The following is a 23,871-nucleotide window of genomic DNA, read 5'->3' as shown; positions in this document are numbered from 1 at the left end:
CTTGCAAACAGTCATGGGTAAGCAGGTGTATATTCACAGGGATGGAGAGTATGGATGCAAGGACATGCTGTGAAGACCAGCAAGCTTTTAATGGCATCAGCGAGAAAGACTAGGAAGTATGAGGACTAGGATTTAGGATTCCAGTCTCCCATAGGCCTGCAAGGAACATACAGCATTTGAATCTCATTGGAACGGAGGTGCCCAGTATCAATACAAAAAATGTAGGTGAGGATAAAAATAATAGAATAGAGTCCCAGATTGTTAAAATAATAGCATAAGGCAAAACCAGGGACAAAAAGAACAAGGGAAGTTACATTGGCCACTTCTATTTAGAGGTAAAGAAAGATCAGAAGTATGGATGACTTAAATTCCTTAACCAATAAATAATGTTAATAAAATATAGTCTCTTAATTATCTGATAGATGCCTTGCACTGTGTTATTATATAGATAATGTTTAATTTTCAAAATTAGCCTATGATGGAGTTTAGGACATGCTCCCCCCAAATATAACACTTCAACAGATTAAATATTTTAAGCTTGGGACGCCTGGGTGGCGCAGTCGGTTAAGCGTCCGACTTCAGCCAGGTCACGATCTCGCGGTCCGTGAGTTCGAGCCCCGCGTCGGGCTCTGGGCTGATGGCTTGGAGCCTGGAGCCTGTTTCCGATTCTGTGTCTCCCTCTCTCTCTGCCCCTCCCCCGTTCATGCTCTGTCTCTCTCTGTCCCAAAAATAAATTAAAAAAAAAAAAAAAGTTGAAAAAAAAATTTTTTAAAATAAAAAAAAAATATATTTTAAGCTGAAGGAATTTAAGAATCAGCATGTGCAGGAAAGACTTTCTCACTTTTCCATGATGGTTATAAAACCCTCATGTGAGAGGTGCCCTCCTTATACCTGGAAAAAATTAAAAAATAACATTCTTATCTCCAAACCCCCTACAAGAATCTGAACAAATAGGCCTTACTGCCACAGATACTACACTTAGCTCATACTCTTGTTTTCATACGGGAAAAGTTATTTTCCAATAACTTTCCACTCTTCATCACTTCTTGCAGGTTTAAGCAATTCTTCAAGTCTGCATTTCCTCTCATGCCATGTAAAACTTGTATTAAATAAATTAGTAAGCTTTTCTCTGGTTAATCTCTCTTTCGTTATGGGGCCCTAGCAAAGAACTTAAAATGGTAGAGGAAAAATATATTTTCCCCCCTACATCCATGATGTACAAATTATTATTACCCCTTTCACAGGTAATAAAATCTAAGCTCAGAGTAAAGTAACCTCGAAGATCACACAAGTAGGAAAAAGCAAAATTTCTGATTATCAGAATTCTAAATTTTATACAGCAGAACCTATTCCATCTGGCTGAAACAGGGAAGGATTTAACATAACATACTATGTAGGTCACAGAATCCTTGGGCTATATGTGATCCATAGCTTTAGGCCACGTTTATAAGACAGCTTCTAGAACCACAACATATAATCAGTAGGACAAGTGAGCTGTAGACTTGCCTGAACTAAGATCATATTTCCTAGGCTGTGATGAGAAACCTGTCCCAATGCTGTATCCAGAAAACACACTGCCTCTGCTCCCACCTCCACCAGCCATATCTCCTAGTTAGCTCACACTACTTCTGAAGCAATGTCTCAGGGGATACATATAAGGGATAGAACCAAGGATGGATGAGGGTGAGACAGGAGGCAGTTGGGGTATAAAAATGAAGGGGGTGCTCGCTCTCAGAGTCATCCCTATGCAGGAAAAGCACTTGAGAGTGAGTGTGTCCTTAAATTGTGCAGCTTGGGGGCTTTGGTTTCCTTACTCAAGTCCTGGCCCTGGCCCTGAATCATCAGTCTTCACCTTAGCTGCAAAAGAGGTGGGGAATGTAGACTTCTAAAATTTTTATTTTCTTCGTTTTGAAAAGTTGGAGCTCTTACTTGTAGGCAAATGGTAGGAAAATATCAAATTGTGAAGAGGGCATTTAAAAGATTCTTGTACAACAACTTATTTGAGGTATAGGAGCTATTGGTTTTTCTGAAACTTCCTGGCTCTGTATTTATGAACTCTCTCTAATCTTTTTGTTTGCCTGCAAACTAGGCAAAGCTGGTCTGTTTCTTGTAATATTTTGTTTACAGCATGGAGCAGCAGCCCACATGTACTACCATTCTAGCTCTTTCCAACTATTTTTCCTAGAACTAAGGGCTTGGTTGGCACTTGCTATGTCCTTCTAGATACCGTAGGTCTAGTTCCACCAAATATTTTGCCCTGGTACAGCACTGTTTATAGCTTTCCAGTTTGCAGTGTCTGCTTGCTGGTTGCAGCTTACTGCATGACCACCATCTTAATGATATATATTTTAACTTTTTTTGTTATTGTAATGTCAACTCAAGACATTAATTTCTGTGTTATAATTGATGAAAATAAAATGGTTCAAACCGGCAGAAGTTTGTTTCTCATTCTCTAGGGTGGACAGTCCCAATTGAGAGGATGTACTTCTCCATGAGGTCTCTGGGGACCCAGGCAAAGAGAGAAGATATTCTTTTTTTTTTTTTTTTTTTGAGATAGGAAGCATTGCTATCCTCATTTTATTTTTTTATTTTTTTATTTTTTTTAATATATGAAATTTATTGTCAAATTGGTTTCCATACAACGCCCAGTGCTCATCCCAAAAGGTGCCCTCCTCAATACCCATCACCCACCCTCCCCTCCCTCCCACCCCCCATCAACCCTCAGTTTGTTCTCAGTTTTTAACAGTCTCTTATGCTTTGGCTGAGAGAAGATATTCTGTTTTCAATATGTGGCTTTGAAAATTGCTCTGGTAATTGTTGTAAAGTCTGCAAGAAGTGAAACAGGACATAGAACCAGTTTCCTGGGAGGTTTAATGGGCCAAAGGAGGAAGTAACTAACGCTCTTTTTCTCACATTCTTGTTTACATGATCATCTTTAACTGGAAGGGAAATTTGAAAAGAGAGCCTTGCATATACAGAAGAAAAGTGATTTTGCAGAAAGGTAGTTATTTGTAAGATAGCATCAGTCACATCACTTAATAAAATATTCTGCAAACTGATTTAATATTACTATAAAAAGAGTTGCTTACATGAAAACTATCTATTTTTGGAACTATATAAAAAAGGTTAGTCAATACTTTAAAAATACTGTTGAATAAGGTGCATATGAACAAAATATAAACAGTGTTATAAATAATCTGAATATTTAAAAGAATTTGGATCTCAGGGTGCTTTTCTGTAAATCAAAGTCTTTAAACACTTGATTCAATGTAAATAAACTAAAATTACATACTACAAATCATAGGTGGTGTATGTAAGATGGCAAATAACTCCAATTAGTGGTTCCCTATTTAAAAGAAATGTGTCATCTAAAAAGGTAGTAAATAAACATGCATTTGTTTAATTTTGTTTTTTTAACTAACTTTTTCAATGACCCAAGACTGGTCTTACTTGTGCTGGTAAAGAGGATATCTATTCTATTTCATATTCACTAATTTTTTTTTTCATTTTTGTAAAATGAATATTTATGGTCCAAATTTCAGATATCTTGAAATGTTTTGTCCGAAGTGACAAAAGGGCATAGTAAAAATTTCCTTTTGTTGGGTATCATACTATGAGCTAATCCATATCCATAAGAGGACTAAATTCCTTCACTTGTTGTAATTCTTTCATTTAGAGTACTGTTTGACACTCTTAGAAGCTAGAAGAAATGATCTGATGGACAGACCAATATTTTTATGCTTCAAGGAATCCTGAGTCCATTGAACTTTTTTTTTGAGCTCCAGGAGAAATTTGTCACGGAACACCAGAATACCTCTACCAGGTCAAATACTGAAAACTCAGCTGGAAGCTCAGTTTCTACTGTGCCATGACATATGGTCTTCAATAATTTGCTTACTATGTGGCTCTTCCATTCCAGAAAAATAACTAGGAGGCATTGCTATTCATAGGGACTGCTGAGGTCAGTAATTATTAAATAGATGCATATGCATAGCAAATAAAAATGTACTAAGCAATTAATAGATATATTCTCCTCATGATTAATTTTCAAGTTAGGTCTTTCTTTCCCAAACAGCAACTTTCCTGGAAAACCTATGATTCCCACAAGGATATATTCCACTTGAGATATTCGTGATTCATAGTCTCCCAAGTACTCACTGAGAAATTCAAATCCCACATGCAAAGATTTCTATCTGACTTATAGGCCTCTCAAACCTCACTCTTGTAAAACACTGCCTGCTCTCAATCAACATCCTTTTGTACCAGCCAATATACTGACTGAAGAATGGAAAAATGTGTTCATAGCCACATTGTGACAAGAGAATTCCTAGAGAAATAATCAGTCCTAAGACACTCTAAAATAGTTAACATTTGAGTTGCACTGAGTTGATAGGTCTAGTGTTGCTAGGAATCAGAATCACTGATTTCAGAACTTAACGTGATTACAAATTAAGTGTTCCAACTTGTGGTTCTTCATTATCATATAGAAAAAATGGCATAAATGGCATTAGTTCCCCCAACTATATGAATTTATACCTGACAATTTCCCCACAGTTTCTCATACAGATGTCCCCAATTTACTTGTCCATTTCTCTAGCTTGTTCTGATTCAAAATGTGTCACAGACATTTTATCTAAAGGAGCCGGTATTTCACACCTTGATCCTCAATCATAGTTAAGGTGCCTCTCCGAATAGAGGTATTGTCAAATATTGATCTAAAATTATGCTTCTATTATTCTCACAACCAAAACAAAATGAAGACACTGCCTTTTTTCTTCATTCTCAAAAAATTTACTTATGAAACACAACATGAGAATACATGGAGGAATAATATTCCCTTGTTAGTGGTGTTAAATAAAGAGTAAAAGTAAGATTCTGATTTTTTACACTTGGTTGTATAAAGGCAAATAATAGCTAATATATTCCCACAGTCAAATAATTAAAAAGTAACAGGTTTACTCTCAATTTAATCAATGTCAAAGAAAACAAAGTCAGCGTGACAAAAGAATAATGCCACCCCCCCCAAAGATGTCCACATCCAAATACCCAGCATCTGTAAATATGTTACCATACAAGCCAAAGGATTTTGTACATGTGATTAAATTAAGGGTTCTGTGGTGCTGAGATTATTCTGGATTATCTTGGTGGGCCGATATAATCAAAAGAGTCCTTATAGGAGAGAGGAAGGAGGGACAGAGTCAGAGAAAGAGAAATGATCCTGGAAGCAAGGTAAAAAAGAGAGAGAGAAGGAAAAGGAGAGGGAGAGGAAAAGGGATGGAGATTAACTGGCAAAATGCTATGCTGCTGGCTTTGAAAACGGAGGGAGGGGCCTGGAGCCAAGGGATGCAGGTGACCCTTGTGAGCTGGAAAAGGCAACAAACAAACAAACAAACAAACAAAAAAACGATGTTCCTCTAGGACATCTCCAAGGAATTCAGTCTTGATGACACCTTGATTTTAAGATTCCTGACTTCCAGAAATTTAAGATAATAAATGACCACTACAGCTGTGGTCACTTATTACAGCAGCAGTAGGAGATTCACACATTCACTCTAGCACTCCTCTACTTCTCAAATTACATTATTTCTAAATCTTTCATGGGAATTACATTTCTTAAGTATGCTAAAATTCAGATTAGATTTGGGATATATTTGAAGATTTAGACACTGAGAATTATTCCTACAACGACCCTTCAAACTAATTATAACAATGGAGTAGAAATTTTCCCTCTCTCTCTCTCTCTCTCTCTCCCTCTCCCACTCTGTGTATGTGTACATATACGATTCTATATAATGTATACAGTTACAGATACATATTTTTTCACATAATTGTTGAATAATAAAATAATGGAAATTGTTAATTGCCTTTTAAACATCTGCAGCAGCAAGACACTATAGTAAATATATAAAATAAAGAGTATTCAGCATTTAGTATTCATAAAATCATGGGTGCTGCCAATAACATTCTGGAGAACAAATATTATATATTCAAAACCTTTTTGCTTCTTTAATACTTTTAGGATATAAAGATAGTACAAGAGGGTTAACAGAGATAATAGACTTAGCTCAACCTAATGTTAACATTTTATCTAAGTTTACTTATGAAAATGAATTGACAATGGTACAATCTGACCAGGAAGACCTTATTGCCCTCACTCATTTCCCTGAGTCTCCTCTGATGGATCAAAGTTTCTCAGTATTTCTTTGTTTTTATGATCTTGATACTCTGGAAAAGTACTAGCTAGATATTTTGTAGAATACCCATCAATTTGGGTTTGTCTTATCTTTTCTTATTAGACTAAAAGATTACATACTTGGGGCAAGAACACTACAGAGGTGAAGTACCTTTCTCATTGCATCACATCAGGAGGTACATATCAATACTTGTTACTACTGATATTAATGAACCTTGATAATTTGGTATGATTTCTGCACAGAGTATTTTTCCCTAAATCCAGCCTGCACTTCAGAGGTGGGGAATTATGCTTCACCTCCTGCAGGAAGCAGAATAAAAGAATGAAAATATGTTAGAATCACCACATGATTAACAGATATTTTGGGGGGAGATACTTCCAGGTTATGCAAATATACTGTTCCTCCTTAAAGTTGTCCCCACTAATTTTAATATTTATCAGTGAATCTTGTGTGCAGCAATTATTACTGGGTGTTCTCTCATTCCTTCTGCCTTTTTAATTTGGAATTTTTATTCAAAATAATTTGCCTCTCTTCTCCCATTTATTTATTCAAACATTTATTAATATCAGTATAGATTCATGGATTTTTACTTTATTCTTTGGGATTAATAGGAAACTCACTTTTTATTTTGTTGCTCAGTACCTCATATTTTAAACATGCAAATACTGTGCAATAGAACTAAAAATGACTTATAACACTTTCTGTAAAATACTGAAAAATAGAAAATTATACACTGAAAAAAATTGAAAAAAGTTGAGGCAACACTTATCAAATTCCATGCATATCAGAATCGGTTGCAGAACTTGACAAAATCCAGATTCTTGGTCTTCCTTGCTTATATCTGTATATTTGTATTTCTAAATTTGGCAGAAATGTGGTGGGGTATAAAAATGCCATTTTAACAAGTATGCCAAGTGATTCTGACACATGCACATAAACAAAGTTTGAGAAAAGTTTTTATTGTTCCATTGAGAAAAGTTTTCATTGTTTTAATATGTGGGGAAAATATAGTACTTGAGCTTTCTCTCTCTTTCTCTCTCTCTCTTTTTAAATTTGTGAATAATGGGTTTGTAGAAACTTGATTGGAAAACCTGAAGGAAAAATGCTTTTAATTTTTTTTAACGTTTATTTATTACTGAGAGACAGACACAGAGGGTGAGCAGGGGAAGGGTAGAGGAAGGGGGAGACACAGAATCTTAAGCAGGCTCCAGGCTCTGAGCTGTCAGCACAGAGCCTGACGCAGGGCTCGAACTCACGAACTGTGAGATCATGACCTGAGCTGAAGTCAGTCACCTAACCAACTGAGCCACCCAGGCACCCCAGGAAAAATGTTTTTAAAAGGTTATGTATTAGGTAAAAATTTAAGAGTTTTATAAAGTTCAATGCTACATCTGCTTTATTTAATACAGTAACTAATTATGTAAGTATAACAGTAAAAATCTTATCTATAAAATTTGGCAATAATATAACATTGAAGAGTTTCAAGAGCATCAATTCAGTAACAATAATCACACATAAAAAAGAATGTAAGTGCTAAAGGGACTCCTGGGTGGCTAGGTCGGTTAAACATCTGACTTTGGCTCTGGTCATGATCTCATGGTTCGTGAGTTTGAGCCCGGTGTCAGGCTCTGTGCTGACAGCTCTGAGCCCGGAGCCTGTTTTGGATTCTGTGTCTCCCTCTCTCTCCCCTCCCCCACTAGCAGTCTGCCTCTCTTTCTCCCTCTCTCTCAAAAATAAATAAAATATTACAAAAAATTTAAAAAATTCTCTCAAAAATAAATAAAATATTACAAAAAATTTAAAAAATAATGTACATGATAAATATTTAGGGTGAGATGAATTTTCATCTTTTCAAATATTTTATTGATTGCCTTTCATGTTATTGACCTCATTATAGCACTTGTTAGGTGTAACCAAGGAATGGCTGCTAGGGGCAGTCATTCACTTACAAGAAAGTTAACTAAGAATTATACATAGGATTTGGGTTCTCGCTTTGCCTTTTGCTAGCTGTATGAAAATAGAAAAGTTATTTTGTCCCTGTAAATCCCAGAGAACAAAATGGTTTAATGCATTTAAACCCCCCACAAAAAAGCAAACAAACAAAACAAAACAAAAGCAACAACAACAAAAACACAAAACTGCTACAAACTAAGTATTTGGTAAATTATTAATACTGTTATTATTAGTTATTTTTCCAGTGAGCCATACACATAACTCAATGTCTCAGATATCCATTTCATTTGTTTTAGGGCATATCTAAGCAAAGACCAATTTTTTCACACATGTTAGAAACATCATAGACATATTTTCTAGCATTTATGTATATAAGGTCCCTCCTCAAAGTTCAGATAATGACAAAGATCCTATGTAGTATCTGCAGGGGATGGGCAGAGACAGAGAGGGAGAGAAATTCCCAAGCAGTTTCTGCACCATCAGCACAGAGCGTGATGCAGAGCTCCAACTCACGAACCGTGAGATCATGATCTGAGCAGAAATCACGAGCCATCCAGGTACCCCAAATCCAACCTAGTTTCTAAAGGCTTATCATTAGCTCAGGCAAAAGTTTAATTCATGGTAAAATTGTCGCTTAAATCCACACCTTAGTCAATTTAAACAGTTCATTAATACCATGTGAGAATGTCTTTCTTCCAGTTGGTACTAAAACTACAGAAACATAATACTGGCTTCTGAGAAGCATTTTGGCATATGTGTGTTGATGGATACAAAACAGAGTAAAAATCTTTAACACATGAGTATTCATAATTTTTCCTTTTGTTCCAATTTAAAAGGAGCAAAGATATTTGCTTTCTGAGTCGGTTCCTGGGCCTGATTTGTTTTGAGAATTTTGATTAGTGGGCAAATCCCAGAGAAACACTTAAAAAAAAAAAAAAAAGGAGCCAGAGATGCTAATTTGATCTACCTGATAAGGATAATAGAAAAGATACGGGTTGTGGGGGCTGACAGAAAGAGTAGGAAAGCAACAGGGCTTGAGTGTGGAAGATCATTTTGCCGCGGAAGTAAAAATGAATTACGAAGAGAGTCTTTGGAGCGGCTTTGGGCTATTTGAGATCAGGAGGAATGAGAAGAGGAAGATCTTGAGAAATGGTGATAGAGTTTTATATTAAATCTCCATCTCTCTGCCTTGAGATAGTCAAATAAAAATTTATTATTTTTACTTCTGGTTGTTATTCTTTGAATGCGACACAAGTGAAGACTGAACTAGGTAAAGTCTGGAGATTCAGCTTACAGAATGTATATTTCACCTTTAATGTATACCTATTCAGAGACTTTCTCATTGCAGCCTCTCATAAACTGAGATTACAGTAGCCTCTTGTGGTCTTGGCATTCGTGGGCCCTGGTGATATTAAAAAATATGAGAAGTAAATGTATAGTAATTACTTGCTCACCATATTTAATAAGGGTATTTAAAAAGAAGCATGCAGCTTAATAGTGCTGTATTTTCCTATGGTTTTAATCTTTCCAAAAAGGTTAGATGAGCCCTTATTATTGTTATTCATGAAATCAAATGCCCTTAGTCTTAAAAAGACAGATGGTAGTGGCTTGCTAAAATTACTTAGTGACGTGGACAGAAACTAACCACTTGACAGAAGAAAGATGCTGAAGTGATAAAAATCCATGTCATCCATTTAATGTAGCTATTAATAGGGAGGATTTCCATAAGGTCTCAGAAGGCAGAATATTTCATCTGTCTATGCAAATTTCACTTACATGCTAATAATGTCTCTTTAGCTCTACAAAGACCTGAAATAAAATCCACCTGCCCTTCAGAGGAAAATCAGACTCCGCTTATCTAGAAACTAACAGATTGAAAGAAGACTTCTTAGAAAATGGACGCAGAGAAAGGAAGAGTCTGGACCTTGCAAGTGCAGTGTGAGCATAAAGTTTTCATCCTCTAAAAGCACAGATTACCCCAAACTAGGTCAAAAGTGCTAGGGTCTGTGTGTGTGTGTGTGTGTGTGTGTGTGTGTGTGTGTGTTTGTGTGGTAGGGGAGAATCTTCTCAGGCAGCAGTGGAATGAGAATGAGTGGTGGGAACTTCTCAGCATGGCACAAGAGTTGGAACAATTTCTACAGCTGCTGGGCAGTGACCTGGCTGAAGGGGTTATTAGCATGCAAGGAATGTGATCAAGAGGCCGGTATTTATGTCAGGAAGAGTCTCTCCTTAACATCTCCTTGCAATGAATATACTTATCATGGTGTCAGTTTCTCTTAATATATCTTTGAAAAGGGGGAGAAAATTAATCATTTACTGGCTTTTGGTTTAGCATGAGAGGCCATTCCAACGAGTTCTGACTAACAATGTAAAAATCACAGCACCTTAAGAGTTCCAAAGGCATAATAAAGAAAATAATTTGGTAGGAGCACATTTACTCACTACTCGAACTAAGGCATATTTGAATGTGTTTTCTTCTTCCAGTTGAAAATGAACTAACTCTGATTTAGAGACTCATGACAAGCATGCAGATATATAGCCATTGTTACACATTTTATATGCTACTATTACATTTATTCCATCGCAGATGGATTTCTATTATAATATGTCCCATGTAAAAACCAAACCCACATACGGTATTATTGAAATCTAAAAGAACATCACACTGAAATTATTTTGAGTGCTACAATTTCATTTAAAAGTAATTATGTATAAGACTCATAACATCTTAGTGTTTTTTGTGCTCTGAAAATTATACATATTCATACGAACTTTTCAGAATAATCTGTCAATCAAAATGTTTTTATGCTAAAATATGACATCATACCAGTTCAAAACACCACCTCTGACTGACAAGGGTGGGTATTACGGGACTGAAGAATGAGAGCTGAGACACTGGCTCCTGGAGAGAGTTCCGCTCCTCATTACTGTGAAGATCTATTCACCTAGGCAGCCCTCCCCGGCTCCTTGGAACCAATGTAATTTTTCCAACTTAACCTCACATCTATTTGTTTCTTTCCTCTGATTTCTTTCTGACTGTCTACAAACAAATCAGGCTTCCAGGGTCCTCACAATTACGTTTCACCCCACTGTGCTGCACTCCTCTGTGCCTGCCCTCCCACACTTCTGCTGTGCACTTGGATTTCAGAGCCCAGTAGGCCACCAGGGCTTCCTCTGTGCCTTTATGCCCACATTACTCGAGGGGATATTTTCCTGCTTTCCACTGGTCACGTCCCTCAACTGTCCAAACAGTAACCGTTTCTGAGACTTTTTCTGTTGGCTGGAGGGAAAAAAGAAATGCTGTCGTACCATGATGTCACCTTTTCCTTGATACCAAAATACTTCCTTTCACTTGCTGCTTCATAAAGACAGGATCAATGAACGGAAGGTTCATGGTTTCATTCCTGCATCTGCCACCAATGCGTTTAGATTAACAACATCATTTCCACAAAACTATTTAAACATCTCCTAAAGTCTATTACGGAGGAATTTTCTCTTTGCATTAGTCTTCACATTCTTTTATCTGAAGAAAACAAAGTTCTACAATGAAATGAATAGAAAATGATATCCAATTTTTAATAAACAGAATATTAAGATTCTACAAAGCATTGAATTGTCAGCTTAATTTTAATTCAATGACTTGTAAATATAACTCATTTTTGTTACTTTGCTCTTCTCATCAACATATTCACAACATAGTCCAACACAGATATCTTATGTTCAACAAATCATAATCTAATATTTGCAACGCATATTTCACATTCTATATCTGTAAAATTATACTAAAATACAGATATAATTTTTTCATCGTGCATAGCTAAATCCCCATCATACGTATAGCTTAATCCTAACTACTTAATTGGTATCATCTTCTAATGCACATGGAATGCAATTAAAACATTTGAATAACCATTTTAACTGAAGAGTAGAACATAATCAGTCAATCCTGATTTAGATGCAATTTTCTATATGTGGAATTTAGAATTAAACACTACGAACCACAACGCTTTAAAAAAAATGTATATTGCAATGTACTTACTGGTATTTCACAAGGTGGTGGTTGTCAGTTATAGGGGACAGTGAGACATCCAGGAAGAAAGCATGGAGGGGTTTGGGGTAGTGAAGACAGCATGGGCCCAGGAATTCGAGGACTGAGCTCTGATAGTCCCTGGTGCTACTGCTTTATAACTTCTGACCTTAAGCAAAGCAAGGTACTGACATTTCTCTAAGTCTTTAAACGGAGGCTTTCTTCCCAGAATTCTTAGAGGATGTATGCAATGGTGTACATAAACAATTCGATTCAGTGTCTGACATACAGCAGATGTTAAGTAAATTTCAGTGTTTCTTGCTTTGTATGCACACCCACTTGTTTTTTTTTTTTTTCAATTAAAAGGCAGTGAAAAAAAATGTTATCCCTAAATGAAAAGTAGAACTAAATAGGCAAAAATGTCATCTCAATCTAGAGATGTAAGTTGCCATGGCAATGCAAATGTCATCCTACTATTCTCTCTTGTTAGATAGCAACAGGAATATATTCCACAGACTGAAACAGCATTTAGAAAAGTCTCAAGTGTTACTAGCATTGCCGGGTTTATAAAATCACTTGTTGGAGAGCAGATCAGCACAAGGCCTGCAATTCTCCTCAACCAGCCAGAGTAAAAACATATGGATGCCAAGGGAGGAATTTCTCAACTTTTAGGAAATCTCCTTCTTCTCCCTTGAAACACCACTCAAGATATTTCTTGGGTTTGAAGGTAAATTTGATTTTAGCGATACAGTGAAGTGACAGTATAGATAGTGTTTGGCCATACTACTGGGTTCAATTTTGTATCTTCTCTCTTGGCAATTGTTGAAATAAATGTGTCAATTATGCAAACTAGTGGGAACAGGCTTTGTGAAGGAAAACCCTTTGGACTTCATTTTAAGAATGAACAGCTGTGGTTCAGAATACTGGTGATTCAGACTGACATCAGTGTATGAGATGGATATTTCCTCTGTTTTCCTCCTCCCTCCTTTTTTAGATTATTGAAAATATATACTCCGTACACATTATATATATATTTTTGGCTATATAATCATAATTTGAATTTCTAAAACACTACTATTGCTGCAAAGAATTGTTTGACCAAGTAGATCAGTTTCAACTATACTTTTCATAATAAAAGGTATAGTTATGAAAAATTGCTAACACATCAAATAATAAATTTGTAATGGTAAATTAAAAGCATAACACAAATGGATATATAATAGGATGGTAATTCTATAAAAATTCACAGACAAATTCGCAAACAGATGGACGCATTAACTATAAGTAGGAAGACATTCGCAGCACTTAAACTGGATAGTAAAACTCATGGTGATTTTTATTTTATTCATTTCTGTGTATTTTGAGTACTTTCTAAGTTTTCCAAATTATACAAGCATTACATTTATATTAAAATATATTTTATTTTTTAAAAGTGAATAACAATTAGTAAGATTACCATTTATATATCAGTAAAATATCCTAGTTTTTAGTTGTCCATCTTGCAAAGCCATAAGCCTCTGATTTATACTGTATCTGTTAAAAAACTTAATGTGAAACCATATGGTATCTGTCTTTCTCTGTATGGCTTATTTCACTTAGCATCACACTCTCCAGTTCCATCCACGTTGCTACAAAGGGCCATATTTCATTCTTTCTCATTGCCACGTAGTACTCCAGTGTGTATATAAACCACAATTTCTTTATCCATTCATCAGTTGATGGACATTTAGGCTCTTTCCATAATTTGGCTATTGTTGAGAGTGCTGCTATAAACATTGGGGTACAAGTGCCCCTATGCATCAGCACTCCTGTATCTCTTGGGTAAATTCCTAGCAGTGCTACTGCTGGGTCATAGGGTAGGTCTATTTTTAATTTTTTGAGGAACCTCCACACTGTTTTCCAGAGTGGCTGCACCAATTTGCATTCCCACCAACAGTGCAAGAGGGTTCCCGTTTCACTCTTATGTGGATCCTGAGAAACTTAACAGAAACCCATGGAGGAGGGGAAGGAAAAAAAAAAGAGGTTAGAGTGGGGGAGAGCCAAACCATAAGAGACTCTTAAAAACTGAGAACACACTGAGGGTTGATGGGGGGTGGGAGGGAGGGGAGGGTGGGTGATGGGCACTGAGGAGGGCACCTTTTGGGATGAGCACTGGGTGTTGTATGGAAACCAATATGACAATAAATTTCATATATTGAAAAAAATAAAAATAAATTAAAAAAATTAATGTGTAACAGAGCACATGAACATAAAATGTACATAAACTAATTTGGGGGTTAAAAGATAAAAACAAAACAGTTTTAACTCGACCACCAAAATTAACAATAGAACATTTTTTTAAACTGTAAATTCTGCCCTTCATCTTGTTCTTTCTTCTTTCAAACTGTCTTGACTATTTGTCACCTATCTTCTTTCCATATATATTTGGGACTCATTTTATCAATCTTTGTTGGAATTGAATTATATCTACAAATCAAATTCATAAAAATCTCAGCTTGTGAAATTGATTCTTTTCTATCCAATCACATTGATTTACACCTTCTTTCAGTGTCTTTCAATAAAAGTTTGCTGCATAGATGCTGCACGCTTTTGGTTGGATTAATTCCCATACATATTAATAACGTTTTCTAACTAATTTTATTGGTATAAAAATGCAATCTTGTTAAAATGATCAGATCATGTTGTTTGCATCTTTTGTAACTTCACTAATTTTTTTCCTTGATCTATCACTTACTGACAATGTGTTAAATTTTTTCCATTATGATGCAGCTTTATTAATTATTTCATGTAATTCTGTCAAGTTTTGAAGGATATTTAATGTATATAAATTTGTAATTATCATATTCTCCTAGGAAATTGAAACTTTTATTAGGATGTAGTCAGGCTTTATTTCTAGCAATATATTCAGTTTAAAGTCCCATATTTCTGCTATTACTACCACCATATCAGTTCTTGTTTTTTTGTTTTGTTTTGTTTTGTTTTGGCCAGAAGCAGGGGAAGAGTAAAGAGATAATATTAGCTTTACACACCTCTTTCCATCCTTTGTTTGTTTTTTTTTCTTTTCTGTGAATTTAAGTTATAGGTGCAGCTTTTAAAAACAGCTTCACTATATTTATTTTTAAATAAAGTCTGACAATCTTTTCCATTTAATTGGTGAGAATATTTAATTTATATCTATTATGATGTTTTTATTATTATTATTTTTTAATATGAAATTTATTGTCAAATTGGTTTCCACACAACACCCAGTGCTCATCCCAACAGGTGCCCTCCTCAATGCCCATCACTTACCCTCCTCTCCCTCCCACCCCCCATCAACCCTCAGTTTGTTCTCAGTTTTTAAGAGTCTCTTATGCTTTGGCTCTCTCCCTCTCTAACTTTTTTTTTTCCTTCCCCTCCCTCCATGGTATGGCCTTTTGTAGCAATGTGGATGGAACTGGAGAGTGTTATGCTAAGTGAAATAAGTCATACAAAGAAAGACAGATACCATATGTTTTCACTCTTATGTGGATATTGTGATGTTTTTAATTCATTCCCATCATTTTTCTGGATATGTTTTGGGTTACTCTTCTTGTTCTATTATTTTACCTTCACTATTTTGGTAGTTATCTGCTTGATTTTTACCTTTTTGATGGTTTTATAGCTTTTAACTTTCCTACTTAATAAAATATGAAGTATAGCAATATATTTATCTTCCTCCTGAATAACAAATGGCCTTAGAATGCACTAAGTCTGATCACATCTCAAAACTTTTATACTAGTTTTGTCTAAAAGTTGAGTCTCCCTCTTCTTAACTCTACAAATTAGGTATTGATATCATTATTTTAATTTTTAGTCACTTTTCTATCTTGTATTTCATACTTATTTAGGATTATTTTCCAATTGTCAGAGGCATATCTTAGAATTTCCTTTCATAATGGTCTGCTGGTAGTAAACTGTTTTTTCTTTTTCTCTTTTTCATTATTTAACCTTTACTCTCAAAATGTATTTCTTATTTGCTGAGTTGTATATATATATTTTTTCCCTGATATAGTGAGCATATTTTTCTATGGCTCAAAAGTTTACATCCTTACTATCAGGAAGTCTGTGGTATTTTATACGCAATTTGTCTTTTCTCTATGGATGTTCTTTTAGGGTCTTTCTGTCTTTGGTACAACTCAGCTTCACTATGATATGGAGTGTGTGTGTGTATGTGTGTGTGTGTATGTATTCATTCCACTTGAGATTATTTGATATGACTTCCTAATCTGGGATTAGTGATAAAAACTGTCAACAAAATGGAGTTAGAGGGAACATATCTCAACATAATAAGTGCCATGTATGAAAAATCCATAGCTAACACCAACCTCAATGATGAAAAACTGATCTCTAAGGTCAGAAACAAGGCAAGGATGTCACTTTTTAACACTTTTGTTCAACATAGTACTAGAAGTCCTAGCCACAGCAATCAGACATGAAAAAGAAATACTGGTAAGGAAGAAGTTAAACTGCCTCTATTCAAAGATGATATGAAACTACACATGGAAAATCCTAAAGATTCCACTTAAAAAACTACTAGAAGTAATAAACAAATTCAGTAAGGTGGCAGGCTACAAAATCGATACCCAGAAATTGGCAGCATTTCCATATATTAACAATGAAGTCGCAGAAAGAGAAATTAAAAAACAAAAAAAACAAAAAAAAAAACAAAACACTACACTATTTGCAATTGCACCAAAAAAAAAATACCTAGGAATAAGTTTAACCAAAGAGGTGAAAGACCAGTACTTTGAAAACTATAAAACACTGATGAAAGAAATTGAAAATGACATAAATAAATGGAAAGATATTTCATGTTCACAAATTAGAATAATTCATATGGCCAAAATGTCCCAAACGTTACCCAAAGCAATCAACAGATTCCATGAAATCCCTATCAAAATACTAGCAGCATTTTTCACAAAACTAGAAAAAATAATACTAAAATTTGTGTAGAACCATGGAAAACCTTGAATAGCCAAAGCCATTCTGAGAAAGAAGAACATAGCTGCAGGTATCACAATCCGAGATTTCAAGATATATTACAAGCTGTAGTAATCAAAACAGTATGGTTCTGGCACAAAATCAAATATGTAGATCAATAGAACAGGATGGACACCACAGAAATACCCACATACATATGATCAATTTATACTGATATAAATTTAGATCAATTTATTTATGATTGATTTACATGATCAATTTATAAAGGATACAAGAATATACAATAGGAAAAAGATAGTCTTTTTAATAAATGGTGCTGGAAAAACTGGACAGCTATATGCAAAAGAATGAAACTGGAATAGTTTCTAACACCATACATACAAAAAAATGAATCCCAAATGGATTAAGGGCCTAAATATGAGGCCTGAAACCAAAAACACCAAGAAGAGTTTTACATAGGCAGTAATTTTTCTGACACCATAGCAACATTTTTCTAGGCATGTTCCTTAAGGCAAGGAAACAAAGCAAAAATAAACTACTGGGACTACATCAAAATAAAAACCTTTCACAGGGCAAAGGAAACCATCCATAAAACAAAAAGACAACTTATTGAATGGGAGAAGACATTTGCAAATGATCCCATAAGGGGTTAATATCCAAAATAAAGAATTCATACAACTCAACACCAAAAACACAAACAATCTGATTAAAAAATGGGCAGACGACCTGAATAGACAATTTTCAAAAGAAGACATATGGATGGCCAACAGATATATGAAAGAATGCTCAACATCATGAATCATCAGAGAAATGCAAATCAACAACACAATGAGATATCTCATACCTGTTAGAACAGGTAATATCAAGAATATGCAAACAATAAGTGCTGATGAGGATGCAGAGAAAAGGGAACCCTTATACACTGGGTTAGTGGGAATATGAATTGTTACAGGCCTTGTGGAAAACAGTATGGAATTTTCTCAAAGATTAAAAAAATAGCATATTTCCAATAATTCCACTATTGAGTATTTACCCAGGAAAACCAAAAACACTAACTCAAAAATATATCTGCACTCCCACGTTCACTGCAGCATTATTCATAATAGAATAGATAAGGTAAGTGTAGTGTATATACATAATGGAGTATTACACAGAAATAAAAAAAAAGAGTGAGATCTTGTCATTTGAGACTACATGGATGGACCTAGAGAATATTATGCTAAGTGAAGTAAGCCAGGCTGAGGAAGACAAATTCTATATGGTTCCATTCAAATGGAATCTAAAACAAATCAATAAACAAACAAAAAGCAGAATCAGATCTATAAACACAGAGAACAAACTGATGGTTACCAGAGGAGTGGGAACTGAGGGGTTAGGAAAAGTAGTTGAATGGGAGAAGATAAAGGCTTCCAGTTACAGAATGAGCAAGTCACAGCAATAAAAAGCAAAACATAAGGAACACATTAATGATAGCGTAATACTGATGTAATGGGACAGATGGTAGCTATACTTGTGAACATAGCATAATGTATAAACTCGTCAAATCACTAAGCTGTACATCTGAAATAATGTCACATTGTGTGTCAGCTATACTCAAAAACACAATTCTTCAGGTTCCCAAATTCATTTATTCAAATATTGCTACATCCCCTTTATCTTTATTATTTCCTACCAGAACTCAAGATAGATACATATGTCAGATATTGTTACATTATTCCCAGTTTAGATTATCTTTTTAAATTTACATTTATTTTTGTCTGTGCTGCATTTTGGGTACCAGGCTTAATAAGTAATCTCTTGAGCTACATAATCTGTTTCTTAACTTGCCCATTGAGTTTTTAACTTTATTTATTTATTTATTTATTTATTTATTTATTTATTTATTTATTTATAGAGTTTCATTTGATTTTCTAAGCCTGGTGGTTTTTTTTTTTAAATCTGGTGATATTTAAAAAAAATTCTTTTTACCCATAATTTCTAGTTTCTTTTCACTTCTTTTAACACATCATATGCAGTTATTTAATATTCTGTGCCTGATAGTTTTAACATATTAATTTTATGGGTCTCATTTTTCTGTCTCTTGTCATTTCTTGGTTGCATTAATGTGAGAGCTATGTGTTTGTACTTGTGTATAATTTTAAACTCTAAGCTCATGTTTCTTGGAATGTTAACTTGAAAGTTCTTGGAGGCCTCAACTGAAGGTGTATTCTTCAAGAATGGATATGTATTTGCACTTAAGGATCATTACCAACATAATATCACGTTAAATTTGATTCTCAGTTTGAGAGGGTGGACTACTGAGCCAAACAAGATGTGGGTTATAGTTTTATGTTCTCAGGTCAGACTTGTTCTCCCTGCGTTCAGTGCCAAATTCTAGTCAAGCAAGTTCATTCCCAGGTCCGTCATACTTCCACTTATAATAGAGTACTTTGGGAAAGAAGTAATTGTTGGATAGCCTTTTCTAGCATGAAGGGAAGGAGAAAAGAAAACAGTGGATAAGTAGAAACAGAAGTAAGAGAAATAGCATACTAAAGTGAAGTGGATGTTTAGTTAAATTAGGAAAGAGAGATGAGGGAGAGGGGAGAAAGAGAATTTTAGAAGAACAGGAAATAAATTACAAAAGGTACTGAAAGGTCAGCAAGTCTCTAGGAGCAGCAGTAATGGCTAAGTATTCAACTACATGGGGAAAAGGAAGGGAAATTACTTACGTACAACATCTAGTATGTATCAGGCATGATATATGCACCCCATCAATTTTAGGTTATTTAATCTACTCAGAGATACTTACTGCCAGGTAGCTATCATTGTCTTCACCAAAGCCCTCTACTTGATTTCTATAAGCCTAAAGCTGCACTGCCCAATACAACAGCAATTAGCCACATGACATTTACATTTATTAAATAAAATTAAATAGTTTCTTGTTTCTCGTTTGTACTAGCCACATTGCACAGGCTCAATAGCTACACGTGGCTAGTGCTACCTCTGTGGATAGTACAGACAGAACATTTCCATCACAGAAATTCTATGGGATAGCACTCATCTAAGTGTTCCTTCAAAAAGATTCTTAATAATTTCGAATGATTGTCACAAAGCACTGTCTCTGGATGTTCCTCAATTTCTTAGTTTTATTTATTTAAAAAATTTTTTTAATATTTATTTATTTTTGAGAGAGACAGAGACAGAATGTGAGTGGGTTAGGGGCAGAGAGACAGGGAGACACAGAATCCAAATCAGGCTCCAGGCTCCGAGCTGTCAGCACAGAGACCGATGCGGGGCTCGAACTCACAGGTAGTGAGATCGTGACCTGAGCCGAAGCCGGACGCTCAACCGACTGAGCCACCCAGGCGGCCCAATTTCTTAGTTTTATTGATGAAAGAATCCACATCTTCTAGCATGCTTGTAAAAATGTTGTGTACCCTTCTAAAAGTGAATATACTGTTTGAGAATATTTGAAAAGACACAAATAACTGAAATAGACCTTATTATTTGCTAAATTAGGCAAAAAGGAACTAGTACACAAAAAGGTAATTAACCTTAAGTCAACTAAAACCTAATAATAAAAAACAAATGAGCATACCTACAAATAAATACTTGATGTTTCTCAAGTAGATGAAGGGAAAAGAAATGTCTTTACAGTGTAATGTCTTTACAGTGCTTAAAAATGAGGCATTAACTGCTATTTAATTCTTTAATGACAAGGAATTCAACTTAAAAATGTAACAGTCTTAATTTAAATTTGCATTATTTTAGTTTTAAGTTTTAAACTGTTATTAGTAATTGTACACCGGTATATTTTCTTGTTTTATTGGCACATATGCTGTCTTTTCCTCTTACTCTATTTTATTAAAACACCAAACACATAATTTCTAAGGGTGTTGTCTTTTTACCACAATGTGTTAAATACAAATTAACAGGCATTAAGGGTCATATAAAACACTTCTTTCCCACCTCCTCTCAATAGTCTTATACAGAGAATTCTAGTGATAATAAAAAGATATATAAACAGAATTCTAGGCTTTATTTTATGGTAAAATATATTTGAATTCCTTTTCATTGCAGTTAAGCAAGAAACAACAAAGTACCATCAGGTATTGAGGCTTTAAATAATTATTATGACATGATTTCATTTTTAAATGGATTTTTCAAAAATGAAATCCTCAGACTTTGCACAACATCTAGAATCATTGCAAAAGGAAATTGCAAATCTTTTTGTAGATGTTCTATCAGGGGAAAGACACTGGGCAAAATGTTATCAACCTCTAAACTCCAGGGAACAAGGCCAGCTTTCACAGCAGCGAATAAACAGATAATAACTGAGAAGTTCAAAATGTCTCTGAAATCAATTATTTTGCTCTTAACTCCGGTAGACTATCTCTGTACCATGAATTGGAATACTCATGGGGGAGGACACCAGGTGCTAAAATTGCTCATGTCTATAACTGGCACTCACAGAAGACTGTTTGTAACATTCACATTCTTTCCATAGGCAATTCTTGGAGATTTTCTAACACCATCACCATGTCACTTGAGAATTAGAAAACAAAGATTGTGCTTTGTTTTTAAAGAAAGCCAAACAAACAAAAATTCTGTACATTTCAGCTAATCTTTTACCCAGAACTTATAAAGGATAAATCTTAAATTTTTAGTCACAGACTATCCATGAATTTTTTTGATCTTGGAAGGATTTCAAATGGACCCTTAGGAATCATCCAAAAGCTTCTACGAGGGCAGATTGTAATATTCCACGTACTCAGTTCCTGAAAGAAACTGTCCCTGGACATCTACATACAAGTTTCCCAAAATTCTGTAAGTAAACTCTGATTTTTTTCTGTTTAAAAGATGCTATACTTAAATATTTTGAGTTGTGCTACTGAAATAACTTGAATTACTTACAGCGATGTGTTTTTACTTTATTTTTTACTAAGGTGTAACACAAAGTTGGTGAGGGAGGTGTACTAATAATGCTAAATACAAATCACAATGCAATTGTACATTTGTATATACCCATGCCAGCACCCACAATCAAAACACACAACATTTTCAGCACCCTAGGTTCACTATTTCCTCCCAAGAGGTAACTACTAGCTAGACCGCTATTACATCCCACTAATTTTGCTTGTTCTTTAACTTCATGCAAATAGAATAACGAAGAATATGCTTTTTGTGTCTGGCTTCTTTTATTCAACATTAGGGTTTAAGAGTCATGCTACTACATGTACGTGTTCTTTATTTTTTCTTTTAATTGCTGTGAAGTATTCAGCATATAGTTTAGCAGTTGCACTATTTTACAGGAGTATTTTAAGAGTATTTATTTATATTGTAGAGGAAGTATAAGAAATTGGAAAACAATAATAACTTTAAACATATATTAGATATTTGAATTCTTGAGAGGAAACCATGGACCACAATTTCACTTGATTTCCCCAGGGCCTATACTCGGTAACTGTGTACATGTTACTATCAGGATCTCATTTTATTTATAAAAAGCAAGATACATTTTACAAATCTAGTTTTTTTTTTTTCCTCTGGTGGGAATGATAAACTGAATCAGTTAAGGCTGCCTATGTGTTTTGTTCCAATCACAATAAATGAAATATTATAGGATGTCATTATCCTGACCATCCTAACACTGATTTAGAACTTCTCTGTCAGATAGCAGAAGTGACTCCTTGTGTTACATTCAAGTAATAAAGGAAGCACTTCTTTACTACCTGACTCATCCCATTAAACTTCACTTTAATGTGCTTCCTCTAATTCACTAGACATTTAAACTTGTTAAATTCTTGCTAAAATACTACATTTGCAATTTCTGGTAGGAGTGATCTTCATCACTGTATGTCACGGGGAAGTAAAGTTATTTTTGAATATTTAAAAATAATATTTTCTTAATGTAAAACATGTACTTGAAAAGTCTACTCATTCCCTCTACTGAATTCATAGTTGTCTCTAAACTTTGCATTTTAATTAGATCCAGTAAGTGCTAAATATCTTTTAGCTTTGCAATCACAATCTCCTTCATGTGAGACTTTGTATACAGCTGAAGCACAGCAACAACTTGAGATTGCTTTATTGTTAGTAAAAGGTGATAGGCATTTTCACATGAAGCTTAGGCCAGTTATCCCCTATGGTGTATGGTGTTGTTGTCATTGTTGTTATTGTTGTTGTTTTTATCTTTCCATTTCAATTGGTTGTGGGTTAGAGGGGAAAAATAAGTAATTTCAGTCTTTAATAATCCTAATCGCAAAGTCAAGAGTGTATTTTAGCAGAATATTTCTATATAGGTACCTTCTTGTTTTTGTTTCATTTCGTTTTGTTTTTAAAGTTTATTTAAAGTTTTTATTTGTTTTGAGAGAGAGAGAGAAAGAGAGAGAGAGAGAGTGAGCAGTGTAGAGGCAGAGAGGGAGAGACAGAGAGAGAGAGAGAATCCCAAACAGGCTCTGCGCCGTCAGCACAGAGCCCGATGTGGGGCTAGAACCCATGAAAGCATGAGATCATTACCTGAGCCAAAACCAAGAGTCAGACTCTTACCCAACTGAGCCACCCAGGCACCCCTAGGTACATTCTTATATAAATATAAGAAAGCAATTGTCCTGGAAGGATTGTTTGAAATCACTTATAAACCAAATGGGTGAGTATCTGAGTTTTGTAGGTGAAAGACCAGCTGATTCATAAAACATGCTTCTGAAAGCATGCCTGCCATGGTGCTTTCCAATACGTCCTTCCTTTTCTAGATTG

General features: G+C 34.9%; 1 protein-coding gene across 10 annotated transcripts in view; it reads right to left on the bottom strand.

Moving 5' to 3' along the window:
• MARCHF1 (membrane associated ring-CH-type finger 1) overlaps positions 1–23,871 on the bottom strand; it is an 876,270-nt gene that overhangs the window by 238,613 nt on the left and 613,786 nt on the right. Inside the window, exon 1 of one of the 10 annotated variants that reach the window (XM_019441085.2) lies at positions 12,187–12,497. The exons of the other annotated variants lie outside the window; for them this stretch is intronic. The gene's annotated coding sequence lies outside the window, so the exon portion shown is untranslated. Of the gene's footprint in view, positions 1–12,186; positions 12,498–23,871 lie in introns of those variants that run through there. 10 annotated transcript variants of the gene reach the window in all.

The sequence above is a fragment of the Panthera pardus genome, unplaced genomic scaffold, assembly GCF_024362965.1.
Source record: "Panthera pardus isolate Hobbes unplaced genomic scaffold, ASM2436296v1 HiC_scaffold_13, whole genome shotgun sequence".
Classification (NCBI taxonomy): Eukaryota; Metazoa; Chordata; class Mammalia; order Carnivora; family Felidae; genus Panthera; species Panthera pardus.
Note: the sequence above shows the minus strand (reverse complement) of the source record. Positions and strands in the feature narration are given on the sequence as shown.